The sequence below is a fragment of the Rhinolophus sinicus genome, linkage group LG16, assembly GCF_036562045.2.
Source record: "Rhinolophus sinicus isolate RSC01 linkage group LG16, ASM3656204v1, whole genome shotgun sequence".
Taxonomy (NCBI): domain Eukaryota; kingdom Metazoa; phylum Chordata; class Mammalia; order Chiroptera; family Rhinolophidae; genus Rhinolophus; species Rhinolophus sinicus.
The window spans coordinates 26,569,039-26,583,444 of NC_133765.1; the positions used below are offsets into that span (position 1 = coordinate 26,569,039).

The 14,406-nt window shown below is 43.3% G+C and overlaps 1 long non-coding RNA gene across 2 annotated transcripts; it reads right to left on the minus strand.

Annotated features, from left to right (window-relative positions):
• Positions 1–1,442: 1,442 nt before the first annotated feature.
• LOC109445444 (uncharacterized) lies at positions 1,443–14,354 on the minus strand. Of its 2 annotated transcripts, XR_012492585.1 has the most exons (6): positions 14,219–14,354; positions 12,649–12,760; positions 9,353–9,403; positions 5,473–5,600; positions 4,734–4,816; positions 1,443–3,753 (listed from the first exon to the last, which is right to left on the minus strand). It is a non-coding gene; the product is annotated as an uncharacterized LOC109445444 (long non-coding RNA). The 2 variants fall into 2 exon arrangements; XR_002137044.2 differs by lacking the exon at positions 4,734–4,816.
• Positions 14,355–14,406: the final 52 nt, after the last annotated feature.

A 14,406-nucleotide genomic window follows, 5' to 3' on the forward strand; every position in this document is an offset into this window, starting at 1 on the left:
CAGGAGAGCATAATAGATAGAGGGAAGAGCACATGCAAAGATCCTGTGGCAGGCTCCAGCTTGGGATAGCTGAGGACTGAAAGGCAGCCAGGATACTGGAGACCTGGGAGAGAGGGTGAGAGTGGGGTGGGAAGAGGTTGGAGAGGGAGGAAGGGTCCTAGTCAGGCAGGGCTTATGGCACCTGGTAAGAAATGTGGATTTCCTCCCTTGCTCCGTCCCTTCCTCTCTTCGTTCCTTCCTTCCTTCCTGCCTCCCCTCTTCCCTCCTTCCCTCCCTCCTTCCCGCCCTCCTTTCCTTCCTTCCTTTTTCTTCCCTCCATGTCTACTATTTTCCAGGCACTGGGCCAGGGGCTGAGGGCCTGTGAGTTTCTCCCAGTTTCTCCTTCTCCTCCCATCTCCCCTCCTCTTCTGAATAGCTGCCCCACCCCCAGTGGTCCAGCTCTTCCCCCTTCACCCCACCCAAGCCCCTCCCCCTGACAATGAGATCGAACCCTGAGCCCAGCTCTCCATAGTATTGTCCCTTTAAGGAATCCCTAAATCCCGACGCCCCTCTCCTCCCCCACCTGAGAACCAATTAGGGTTCCCGAATTCAAGTAGAGGCTTTTGTGTGTCACGTGTTTGGGAAACAAAGCCCTCTCCGGCAGGAATAAAAGCTTCTATTCAGGAGCCAGTTTGTTCTCATTCTAATCGTTTCCACTCCAGCCTCGCCTCCTTGCCGGGTTCCCAGGGCCGCCCAGCTCGGTCTCACCTTCTCGCCTTAGCACCCCACATTAGAGCCCTACCCAAAGGCAGGTGGCCACAGACTCAGGGCTGGGCCCACCTTTTCTTCCGGAAAGGTCATATGACATCTGCTGGCTCTGAGCTGGGCCTTGTGCTCAGTGCTTCACACGGATCATCCTGTACGACTGTTACTATCCTCGGTGCAACTGAGGAAACTGAGGCTCAGAGGAATTAGGGAACTTGCCTGAGGTCATACAGCTAGTAAGAGGAGCATTCCAGACTCTTCAGCATTATTTTTCGGTACCCTCAGCCAGACCTTGAGTAGGACGGAGTAAGGAGAAGGGAGCTGTCATTTTCACAAAGCCCATGGGACCAGGCACCTGCTGGATATTAGATTCCTCACAACGCCATGTGAAGGAGCAACAACTGAGGTCAAAGTCATGGACAAGTCTGTGGCAGGATAGGAGTTCGAACTCAGGGCTTTGAGGATGGAGAGACAGGGAAAGTATGGGACTTCCATATAATGGAGCCATTAGGAGGAATGTATTGATGGAATGGTCATTGATATATTGCCAAGAGAAAAAAGGCAATACACTGAGCATAATATAATCCCATATGTGTAAAAGAAAAAGAAAATATCTACACACAAACACACGCATACACATATTGCACATTTCTATATGTATACATATGGAAAATGTTTGAAGAGAAATATGCAATAAATTGTAGTATCTGTGTTTATTTCTTTGGGGAGCGGAAATGGGGAGTGGGAGGTCACTTAGTACCATTCTGTGCTGTCTGAAAAAAATACTTTCTTACCACAATTATGTATTTCTTTTATAATAATTAATTTTGGGGTTAACTTAAGCATTTTAAAGTGTACAATTCAGTTGCATTTGTACATTCACACTGTTGTGCAACCATCACTTCTATCTAATTCCAAAACATTTTCATCACCTCAAAGGCAAACCCCATACTTGTTAGGCAGTTACTTCCCGTTCCTTCCTCCCCTGGCCCCTGGCAAACACTAACCTGCTTTCTGTCGCTATAGATTTGCCCACTCTGGATATTTCATATAAATAGAATCACAAAACATGTTACCTTTGTGTCTGGCTTCTTTCACTTAGCATGCTTTTGAATTCACCCATGTTGTAGCGTGTATGAGTGTTTGATTCCTTTTTATGGTTGAATTATATTCCATTGTATGGATAGACCGCATTTTGCTTATCCATTCATCATTTGATGGACATTTGGGTTGTTTCCATCTTTTGGCAATCGTGAATGGTGCTGCTATGATCATTCATGCACAAGTTTTTGTTTGAATACCTGTATTCAATTCTTTCAGGTATATACCTAAGGACTGGGTTGTATGGTAATTCCACGTTTAACTTTTTTCCCCTTTTTTAACTTTTTGAGGAACCACCAAAGTGTTTCCTATAGCACCACACCATTTGACATACCCACCAACAGGTTGCCATTTCTCTACATTCTTGCCAACACTTGTAACTTTCCTTTAAAAATTTTTTTCTATTAAAACCATCCTAGTGGGTGTGAAGTGACATTTCATTGTGGCTTTGATTTGCGTTTCGCTTATGGCTAATGATTGTGAGCATCTTTTCATGTACTTATTGGCCATTTGTACATCTTCTTTGGAGAAATAATCTAGTCAAGTCTTTTGTCCATTTTTAATTGGGTTGTTTGTCTTTTTATTGTTGAGTTGCAAGAGTTCTTTATATGTTCTGGGTGTTACGTAGATTCTTATCAGATATATAATTTGCAAATTCTGTTCGTTGTTTTTTCACTTCCTTGAAAGTGTCTTTTGATATACAAAATTTTCAATTTCGATGAATTCTAATTAATCTCTTTTGTCTTTTGTTGCTTGTGCTCTGGTGACCTAACTAAGAATCCACTGCCAAACCCAAGGTCACGAAGATTTAGCCTATGTTTTTCTACTAAGAGTTTTATATTAGGTTGGCACAAAAATAATTGCGGTTTAAAAGGTTAAAAATAATTGCAAAAAACACAATTACTTTTGCACCAACCTAAGAGTTTTAGGTCTTCGATCCATTTGGAGTTGATTTTTGAATACGGTGAAGATAGGCAGGGGCCTAACTTCATTCTTTTATATATAGATATTCTATAATAATTGATTCTATCCTTGTCCCTACTGTCTTAACGAATGGTTTCCAAATTTTTGTGATCATACGTTCCTAAGAGGAAGCAATCTTTGAACCCATATCTCTAAAGTATAGAGATTTACTTATTGATAATATATGTATATAATTATAGTGTTATAATATCTTTGCTATAAAACATACACAAAAGACATTTTTAGAGAATGAAATAGAAATCAACACATCTAGAAGGCCTCATCTTTTCTTGGTGGGTCATCTTGAGTGCCCCCAGGGCTCTTGACCCTCTGGGGCCTGCTGGTCCTGATGGCAGAGCAAGGTCAGCCGTCCTTCTAAAGGGACAGCTGGGACTGCTGTGGGATGGCACGGGAGGGTACTCTCCAGGTTGGATCTGACTTCCCTCTTCTGAGTTACAAAGTCTGATGTCATAAGGACAGGTGTATGAACCCTGGCTTTTTCTAGTTCCTAAGCTGTGTCCCATCAGGCAAGTGGCTTTGCCTTTCTGAGCCTCAGATCATAGTCTTTGCTTCATAGGATGGTGGTGGTGAGGGTTCTGTGAGGTGATATGAGTGCAGTGCCTGCTCCCTGGTAACGTCTCCGGAAACAACAGCAATGATCACAATTACTATATTAGGAGCCAGGTCCCAGCAGACCTTCTGATCTCCTCTGCCAGCTAAAGAAGTCAAGGCAGGAACCCCTCATCGGAGGAGCTGGAGGAAGGGACAGGACAGGGAAGCAGGGAGAATGAGCTGGCTTTGCTCTCTGAGAGGCAGGATGTGGCGTGATGGATGAGATATACCCGGAGTGAAGAGGGAGGCCTGGGATGAAGTCCTGCTCGTCCTCTTACCAACCATACGACCTTGGGCAAGTGGTAACTCTTCTTTGACCTTCACAACGTTCATCTGTAAGATGGAGATAATAATAATTATACCTGCATTATAGAGTTATGTAATGAGAAAACGAAATAGCATGTGTAAGTGTTTGCCCTACAATAAGAGCTCAATAAACAACAGTGATTATTATTATTTCTTGAGGCCTAAGGGGGGTAATGCGTTTACCACATTATTTACCTATATTCATTCCACCAAAATTTATAAAGTGCTTACTATGTGCCAGTCATACAACAGGAAACAAGAAGAAAACAGTCATTACTGTCAAGAAGCTTATGACATAGAGATACACAGACGTTAATCAAGCAGGGCATTATACATCAATACACATAGTGACAAGTGCGACAGCGAAAAATGGGGAAAAGGCAAAGGAAAAAAGGATCAGAAAAGTGATCAGGGAAAGTGACATTTATGCTGAAATTTGGAAAGGAAGTAGCCAGGCACAGAAGGGAGAGAGGAGTGTTTCAGTCGGGGAAGCAGGATCCGGCTGGGGAAAGGTGTCAGGGCTAAAATGAAGGTGCTCCAGGCTAAGCAAAGGTTGCTGCAGGCTGGGGTCAGGGCAGGGTGCTCCACATAGATGAAAAACTTCTCCAGGCAGAGGCAACGTGCTCCAAGCTACACGATGGTCCCTCCACGCTGGAGGAAGCCTGTTCAAAGACCCCAGGTTGAGAAAGAGCATGGTGGTTTGCAGTTTCTGAAAGGCCAGCTGACCAGAGGGAAGAAGGGAGGTAGGGTGTGGGGAGATGAACCTGGAGAGGCAGGGGTCAGGTCTTGCAGGGCTCTGTAGGCCACTGTAAGGGTTTGGATTTTGTTCTACCAGTGCAGAGATATCACTCGAGTGTTTTCATCTGGGGCAGAGAGCAACAGCAGCTGCCAGAAGAGCAGGTATACTGCTACAGACATCTTGCTGAGGAGGTGGTGGTGCCTGGACTTGCATGGTGGGTGAGAAGATGGAAAGAAGTGACTGGATTCCAGCATGGTTTAGAACTTGCCTGTGTTTGAGTCCCACCTTCTGATTTCTTGGTTGTGTGACCTTAGGACGTTACACATCCTCTCTGTGTCTGGGATTCCCCTTCTGTCAAATAAAGATAATAGATGTACCTACTTCAGTTTTGGGGCGGGGGGAGAGACGAAATGAGTCAATTAACATAAGTTGCTTAGCAAAGCACTTGGCACATTGTAAGCATGTTATGAATGGTAATTATAACTCCTACTTCTACTGTTATTGTTGTTCTATTATGTCACACAGAGAGATGGACCTGGTAATATTTGACTCAAATCCCAGAAGGACTTAACGCTATGCATGGAACATAATAGACATTTAGTAAATATTTGTTGAATGAATGAATGAATGCACCTTTCTCTCTCCATGTCTGACAAATGAGTTTCATCCTGCATCAGTCAACCAACATTGGCGGAGCCTTAATGTAGATCCACCACCATGATGTACAGTACAGGACAATAATGGAAAATACATAATTCAGCTGATACCACTGTCCACACTGGCTCTCCTTTGGGAAGTGCCCACTCCTCTATTTCTGCTTTCCCATCCAGCTCAGATACCAGTCTTCTCTGCCTCTCCAACCTGCTGTACCCTCTCCCTCCCTTGAGTCTCCAAAACTCCCGTAAGGTCCTCATACTGTGATTGATAAAATTTGTCCCTTTGCTGGAGTGTAAACTTCTCCAGAACTGGCAACAAGTTGTAGTGAGGTTTAGACACCTCCAAAGTACCTGACATGGTGGAAAGGCATTATTGATTCATTCGATGGAAGTGAAGATGCAAAGATGGAGCCACCGAGTACTAGCTGTGTGACCTTAGGCAAGACACCTCTCTCTTTGGGTCTCTTAACTTTCTCCATCTATAAAGCAAGAAGGGGGCATCAGTGGCTCTCCATGGCAGCCGTTACCTTTTTGAAATTGGGATAGAAAGACATTCACATGTGACGCATGCTTCCCTGGGCATTCAGATAAGATAGCCTGAAGCTCTATATAACCCCAGCTCTCCTCCCCCAGTCAGGAGAGCATGTCTGAAGGCCAGGGAGCAAGAGTGATGTTATTTATAGACATAACCTTGAACCCACTCTTGTTCACTATTTATTTCTTTTCCTTCCTTCCTTCCTTCCTTCCTTCCTTCCTTCCTTCCTTCCTTCCTTCCTCCCTCTCTCCCTCCCTCCCTCCCTCTCTTCCTTCCTTTCTTTTCTTTTTTTTTAAAGCAAGTAAAGTGTTTCAAGCTTCAGTAGAGGTAGTGGTTAAGAATACCACTCCAGAAGCCAAGGAGACTCTCATTGAAATCCCCTCTTTGTCACTTCTGAGTGGAGTGACGTGGAGCAAGTTATTGAGCCTCAGTTTTCAGGTCTGCAAAATGGGAAGATCATAAGAGAACCAACCTCAGAGGGCTGTGGAGAGGATAAATGAAATCATACAGGAAAGTTCTTAGCACTATCCTGAGCAAATGTCAAGGGTTCAGTAAAGTTGTCAATATCTACGTTTACAATTATTAGTGACATGTCATATGTAACACACTAGAAAATTAGGATACAATGCTGAAGACTGAAAACTAAAGTTGATAGTTGATTTTTCATGGTTTTCTGGCCCAGTCTTGGGGGTCCTGAGTACCAGCAGATTTCCAAGAAAGGATGGGAAATAGATTTATGGCTATAGCTTCTTTTCTTTGCCTTGTTACTCTATCCCCATTCTCTTATCCTATCGCCCTTTTAATTTTTTTAATTTTGTCTTTTTAGTAAATTATCATTCTTTTTTATTGAGCGATAATTTACATAAAGTAAAACGCACAAATATTAAGTGTACAGCTTGATGAATTTTTATATATAATGACGACTCAGGTTAAGTAAGATACACACCTGTGTTGTCTATTGCAGTGACCACTCACCACGTGAAACTACTGAACACTTAAAATGTGGCCCATCCAACCTAAGAAGTGCCATAAGCACAAAATATACATTGGATATTGAAGAATGTAACACATGAATGTAAACTATATCATTAATAATTTCATATTGATTATATGTTGAAATCTAACGTTTTGAACATATTACTAACAAATTTTACCTACTTTCTTTTCCTTTTTTATAGTATGGCTACTACAAAATTTTAAATTACATATGTGATTGCATTTTATTTCAGTTGGACAGCACTGATATGGAATATTTTTATCCTCCAGAAAATTCTCTCTTGCTTCCCAGTCTATATCTGTTTCCTTGTACCAAGAATAAACACTATTCTAACTTCTCTCCCCATAGATTAATTTTGCCTATTCCAGAACTTCATATAAATGGAATAAGTATGTATTTTTCAGTGTCTGACTTCTTTTGCTCAACATAATGTTTTTGAAACTCATTTGTGTATCAGTCATACGTTCCTTTTTATTTTTGCATAGTATTCCATTGTATGACTATATCATAGTTTATCCATTCTCCTATTGATGCACATTTGGATTGCTTCCAATTTCTATTATGAATAATGCTGCTATGACTGTTCTTGAAAAAGTCTTTAAATGGTCTCATTCAAATTATTTTTACTAATTTTTGTTGTTGTTGAGATGAATCCATACTCAGGAAAAAAATCCACATGCATACTAACATACAATGTGCACCCCACCCCCTCCTTGTTAATGGTTTGATGTAAATCCTTTCAGCCCTTTTCTCCACATACAGAGTCATGTATTATCATTATTAATAAAATTAACACTTTGGTGGTTCCTCCCTTGGCTTTCTGACCCCTGGGGATGGCTACACAGTCCTGGATTCTTGCCCTCTTTTTAAAAAATCCCTAAAAGACCAAAACTGGAAAAAATGTAGGGGTAGTCTAGGGAGGGCAAATGTATATCGCTCCTTTCAATATTCCCTGATTAACTGTACCCATGACAGACATCGCTAATCAATCACAGCTTTCTATCCTTGCCCAGCCCCAGCCACTACTAATCAATAGAAAAACTGAAACCAATTTCCCATCTCTGAAATAATCTGGCCACCTTCCATTTTGCTGATGAATAAACTAGGGCTCAGAGAGGGGAAGAGCCTGCTTCAAGGTCAGCGATGGAGCCCCAGGCTCCTGACTCCCTGTCTAACGTTTTTGGGTTTTTTTTCCTACTACATTCACTGACTCCAAAAAACAATTTCCCTGGGATCCTTGAAAACCTGGTCTCCATGGAGAGGGTGTTTTGTTTCCCAGACAAGGCTCAAAGGTGGGACCCTCCTCTAGCTAGCCCCTCATCTTTATGCCCTGCCTGAGTGTAACTGGACGCCCCTGCCAACAGCCTGGCATCCCCTCCCCCACCGTCACCACTGACAGACCTGCGGTTTCTGTTCTCCAGGTCTGCAGTTTCAGTTTCCCAAAATAAACATTTAAAAAAATAAAACATAAAGGAAGCATGCTTTTAACATCTTTGTCTTCAGCCTCAGAATTGTGGAATTATTAATTGACCAGACTAAATCAAATAGTTAATTACAGCAGAGAGGCGACTTCAGATGCTGAAACCATAAAACTCCAAAAGCATCCCCCTTTCACCAACACATCAAACCGACTCTGGCTGTCATTGGAAGCGACAGTGAGAAAGTGGGAGAGTCAGCAGGTCTGGACGGACTGTGGGTGTTCTCAGCTGGGCAAGCAGAATAGTTTATTTAATTCCCTCCCTGCCAGGGCAGGAGGGGAAAAGTCAGGGGCGGGGAAATGGAGACAGAATGTAGCATAATGTTTGAGTCAGGTGGAACTGGGTTCTTAGACTGGCTCCACACACTTGCTAGCTGCGTGACCTTGGACATGCCATTTCAGGTGTCTGAGTCTTAAGTTTCTTCATCTGTAAACAGGCATATTAATAAAGCCTACTGCGTTGGAGTATTGCAGTGATTAAAATGACTTGGTTAAAAAAGATGTGTATGAAACTCTTGTGAATATTTGTCTCTAGACTGTAAGCCCTTTGAGAGTACGGGTAGCTGTTTATTGCATTCACCATCGCATCCCTCAGTGACTGGTTCTAAGCAAGTACTTAATAAATAACTATTGAGCACCCAGTGTAAGGTATGGTCCTGAGGATGGGGATAGTGGTGGAGAAGATGGCAAAGAGGTTTATTAGCACAGGGGCCCCTCCCTTAAACAACTTTCATTACAGCATAACAGACAGGCCAGAACCATCTATAATAATAAGTGGATTGTTATGCATTAAATAGGTAGCTAATATAATGTAGTGGTTCATGGTGGAGATTCTGGCATCAGACTTGGGTTCAAATCTCAGCTCTCCCACTTGCTACCATTCTGATCTTTATTAGCAAGTTTTCTTTTTAATGCTTTTGTTTCCAGATATGTAAATTAGGGACCTCCCTGATGGAATTGTTGTAAGGACTGAATAAGTTTCCTGAAGCAGTGCTTAGTACAGTGCCTGGAACACAGTAATTGCTCAATGAATCTTAGCTATTACTTTTCCCAGTTACTATGTGACTTTAGACAAATTACTTATCTTCTCTAAGACTTGTTTTCCTGGCCAGTAAAACAAAAATATAATAGGTCCTATCTTGAAGAATTGCTGGGAGAGTAAAATGGGAAAATCCCTGAAAAGGGTGCTTAGCAAGGTGTCTGGTATATGGAAAGTACTTACCAATTTCTAGATGATGATGATGATGATGATGAGAAAGTTAAAAACAAGGTGCTATGGAAGACAAGAGAGTAAATTCATTTAGATGCATAGGCACTGGAATCAGAGAAAGGTTTATAATAGGTAAGTGATTTTTTTTTTGGTAACAACTTTATTGAGCTATAATTCACACATCATACAATTTACCCACTTAAAGTGTATAATTCAATAGTTCTTAGCATATTCACAGAATTGTATAACCATCGCCATAATCGATTTTAGAATATTTTCATGACTCCAAGTAGAAACTTGTACCTATTTCTCCCCAGATCTTCCCCTCCTCCGCAAGCCCTAGGCAACCACAAGTTTATTTCCTGTTTCTGTGGATTTGCCTACTGCGGACATCTTATGTAAATGGAATCATAAAATATATGACCTTTTGTTTCTGGCTTCTTTCACTTAGCATAATGTTTTCCAGGTTCATCTGTGTTGTTGCATGTATCAGTAACGCATTCCTTTTTATGGCCAAATAATATTCCATTGTATAGAGTTGATAGACATTGGGTTGTTTCCACGTTTTTGGCTGTTACGAACAATGCTGCTTAAACTTTCAGGTACAAGTTTTTGTGTGGATATATAGTTCCATTTTTCTGGGGTATATACCACGGAGTGGAATTGCTAGATTATGTGGTAACTCTGTGTTTAACCTTTTGAGGATCTGTTTTTCCAGACTGTTTTCCATAGTGCAGCACCATTTTATATTCTCACCAGCCATGCACAAAGGTTTCAATTTCTCCACATCCTTACCAACACTTGTTATTATCTATCTTTTTTATTATAGCCATCCTAGTGGGTGTCAAGTGATATCTCTCTTTTTTTTTTTTTAAGGAGGGCTCAGCTCACAGTGGCCCATGTGGGGATCGAACCAGCAACCTTGGTGTTATTAGCACCACACTCTAACCAACTGAGCTAACTGGTCACCCTCATTGTGGTTTTGATTTGTACTTCCTTATGGCTATTATTAGCATTGATCATTTTTTCATGTGCTCATTGGTCATTTATATATCTTCTTTGGAGAAATGTCTATTCAGATCCTTTGCCCATTTTTAATTGGATTATTTACCTTTCTAATTACTGAGTGGTAGGACTTCTTTATATACTTTACATACAAGTCCTTCATCAGATACATGCTTTGCAAAGTTTTCTCCTATTTCTGTGGGTTGTTTTTTTTTTTTTTACTTTCTTGATAGTGTCCTTTGAAGCATAAAAGTTTTTAATTTTGATGATGTTTGATTGATGTATTTCTCTTTTTATAGTTTTAGGTCTTACATATCGGTCTTTAACCCATTTTGAGTTGTTTTTTGTACATGGTGTGAGGTCGAGGTGCAACTTAATTCTTTTACATATGGATATCGAGTTGTCCCAGTACCATTTGTTGAAGAGACTGGCTTATTTCTGGACTCTCAATTCTAATCTATATACATATATATCTTTACGCCAGTACCAACTGTGTTGAAGGTAACTGAATTTGTACTGGACCAAATTAACTGGATCTGCTAATGCAAAGTCACAGAGCTTCTTTCCTTTTCCATAGTGCTTCAGAGATTTTAAGGTGCTTTCATCTACATGATCTCACTCAAGTCTCGCAGAAACTCTGAGACTAAATGGAAGCTCAGAAGGCTGAGTGGCTTACCTAGACTCACTCAACCAGGACCCACTTGGTCAAGTGCTCTCATTAACCCAGCCGTTTGCCTGCTGGTTGAGTCCAGAAATTTGGGAAAAGGAAAAAAGTATAGAAAAGAATCAGGATAAAAAAGGGAGGCGGGGTATGAAACAGACTGATTACAAATGTTTGGCTCCTAATCAGCCCATGATAAATTTTCCCTTCTCTTCCATGGACAAGAAATGAGAGGTTCTGGATAATCCAGGGTTTTGCTTGGGTATTGCATTTTCAAAGAATGAGAACACGGTGAAATACTCTAAACACTAAAACCACATGGACTGTAATTTAATCTTTAATTTTGTTGTTGTCATTCTAGAAGACTAGTATATTTTAGAGCAGTGTTTCTTTAAGAGTGGTCCAAGGAAAACCTCAGCTATCAGCATCATCTGAACGAGGTACTTGTTTAAAAAGGCAGTTTTCAGAGTCCCCACCCACCCAGGGTCTACTGAAAATCACTAGGTGATTTAAAAAAAAAAAAAAAAAAAAGCACATTATGATTTGGGAACCGTGTTTTAGAGCAGTGAAAGTCAAATTATGACTATCAATTATCATTGCACTCAAGAGATGCAGACATTCTGCTTAAGGGAGAGTTCTAGATAATACAGTAGATTAATATACCTCATTTCCTTTACGTCTTTGCGAAAATATCACCCCTCCCTATGAGAACTTTCCTGATTTAAAATTGTATATCACCCTCTCCCCCATGCCTCCCACCCTTCCTATCCGCCTTCCTTCTCCACAGCACTTACTAACAGCTGTCATATTATTTATTCATCTATTTATTGTATTATCTGACGCCTGTCTCTAGAAAGCAAGCTTCACAAAGGTAGGTGCTAGGAATATGGTGCCTAAGACAGTGTCTGCTGGGTAGCAGGTAAATATTTGTCGGAGGAAGAAATGTGCCAAGTTGCATCTTAGTGCAGAGGCATGTCATTTGTCCTCTGTTTTTCTCGAAAGGGTTTTAAAAAAAATACTATAAAGCAAATTATTCTTTAATTCTCTGAGTGATGCTTGGTGTGTGCAGCACTAGAGAGAAAGAGTTGGAACCACATCCTCTAATCTCCTAATTCTGGAGTCTGGGCCAGTTGCTCCGAAGATCATTTTTCCTTAATACCGCTGAGATCCTCAATTTATGATGAGGACCATGCATTTACAGCTGTATTGTCCTGTGAGGGCTTCCCCTAGGAGGACTCCTTGCCCCTAGTGCGAACAAAGTGGACTAAAGCAGCAAGGCTGAGATGGACCTGCAGTGGGAAGAGATTTCTGCAAGCCCCTCCACACGTTACTGTGCCTCAAACCAGGTAGTGACAAGTAGACAGTTTCTCCTCTGAGGTCGTGAATGAGGATGCTAATAAATGGGTCCTGTCCCAATCTATTACTCATGCAGGTTTGGCAGACTCTGAACGAATGACCCTTACCTATATCTTACCCTGTAAACTACCTGCCCAACAGCAACAGCACACAAATCAATGCTCATGGACACTTGGGGTTTTCCCCTCCTTGCACCTCTCTATTGGTCCCATTTTACACACAAGGAACTTGAAATTTAGACCTAGGAATAGTCAGTTCCCTAACACTGAAGGAGCTACCTACTGACTTTCATGTGTGTCTCCTCCAGGACATATCTGATGTTTCAGTTTGTATTGAGATGGTGAGAAATACCCTGCAAGGGATGTCTCCCACCCCCAGTTCAGGGGAGTCTGAGAAATCTGTGGGGTAAGACAATAAAAACAGGAAAAAGCAAGTAGGTTTCTTGTGTTACGCACACAGGGTGGCAGGATATACCTGCTGAGTGTTCCCTAAATGTCCTGGAGAAAACCATTAACTTGAGTCTCTCACGTTCTTATATGTATGGTGGTTAAGGTGGGAGGAGAGAAGGTGTACTAAGAGGAGGGGATGGGCACCCGTCCAGATGTTAGGGTTATGATGCCTAGAGCTGCCTCACACATTAATAAATGGTGGCTGACTGGAAAATGGATGTCAAGGTGAGCAGCGAGGGGCTTGTCATCAAAGGTTTTCACTGGGTTACATGGGAGGTGAGTTGGGAGGAACGGGCTTGTGTGGCACTGAGACCCTCAGCAGGGATGGGAAATGGGGGGGGGGCGGTAGTGGCTACTTAGCCTCCTGATTTGACCCTTGCTGGGCTGGGGAATTAAGGAGAGGATATGGATAAGGCTGGATGGGGATAGGGAGGACCGCCCCTGGTTCCGGGGGTGATCCTGCCAGGACTTTCTCAGGGTTCCCAGGCTGGTGGGAGGGAGTTTTCCTAGTCGGTGAGATGGCCCCCAGAGGCCTTGGGTGAATATTCTGGGGGAATCTTAGAGACCCAGAAGATAGGAGGGTGGGGAGGAGGAAGAATTGAAGGCGTTTGCCTTCGTGAGGAGTATTCTCAAATTGAGACGGACTGAGAGAAACAACTCCAAACGCAGTGGGTAAGCAGTTTAGCTTCTTCCCATCGATGGGGTGGGACTTAGAACTCTGCAAAAGAAAGAGGTCATTCGGAGGGGAAGGTGAAAAGCTGAGCCATCAGGCTCCTAAACTGGAAACGGTAGGCTCTAAGAGGCACTGACCCCCTACCCCAGCCTGGGTGGGGAGGAGGCGGTGAGCGGCTGAAACCAGTCAGACAGCAGTCTGAGGGGGGCTGATGAGAGCCAGGGAGGAAGAGAAAGAGTGGGTACTCCTTATACTGGGGGGTGGGGTGGCGGCAAACTAGGAACACGGGCTTGGGGCAGGGGGGCTTCTGTGAACCGAAGGGATTTGGGGGAGCTGAGGGAGATTCTCACTCGGGAGATCAAGGGCTGAGGAGGGATTGTCCCCAAACTGATACGGTTTCTACTGGGGTGCTGATGGAGGCTCCTCACTCGAGACGCGAGGCACTGAGAGGGTTCCCCAAATTGGATATGGGGGATATGGGACACTGGGAATGGACTGAGGGCCGCTAAGGGGGAACCTTAAATTAGGTTCGGAGGAAATTCGCGGCTCAGAGGGCGGCTTCTCGCTCGGACTGGGGGAATGGAGGAATTCTCACCAGCTAGAACCGCGAAGGGATTGGGGGCCACTGGGGCTATCTCCCTCCCGACCCAGGGAGATTGGGGATCTCTTAGATTCTGGATAGCGGGGGCCTGAGAGGGAGGACTGGGGGGGTCCCCGATCCGGAACCGAGCTACCTTGAAGGCACCGGGAAGCGCTTCGTCCCGGGAGGGCGTTCCCGCGGCCCGGCCCCCGCGCTGGGGTGGGTGGGGGGTGCGGCCGCGCCCAGGTCCCGGACCGCGTCGGGATTCGGGGTCTCTCTCGCCCTCGGGTACCCGTGAGCCCGGCGGGAGCGGGATCCGGGCGCCGCCGCCTCCGCGGGCGC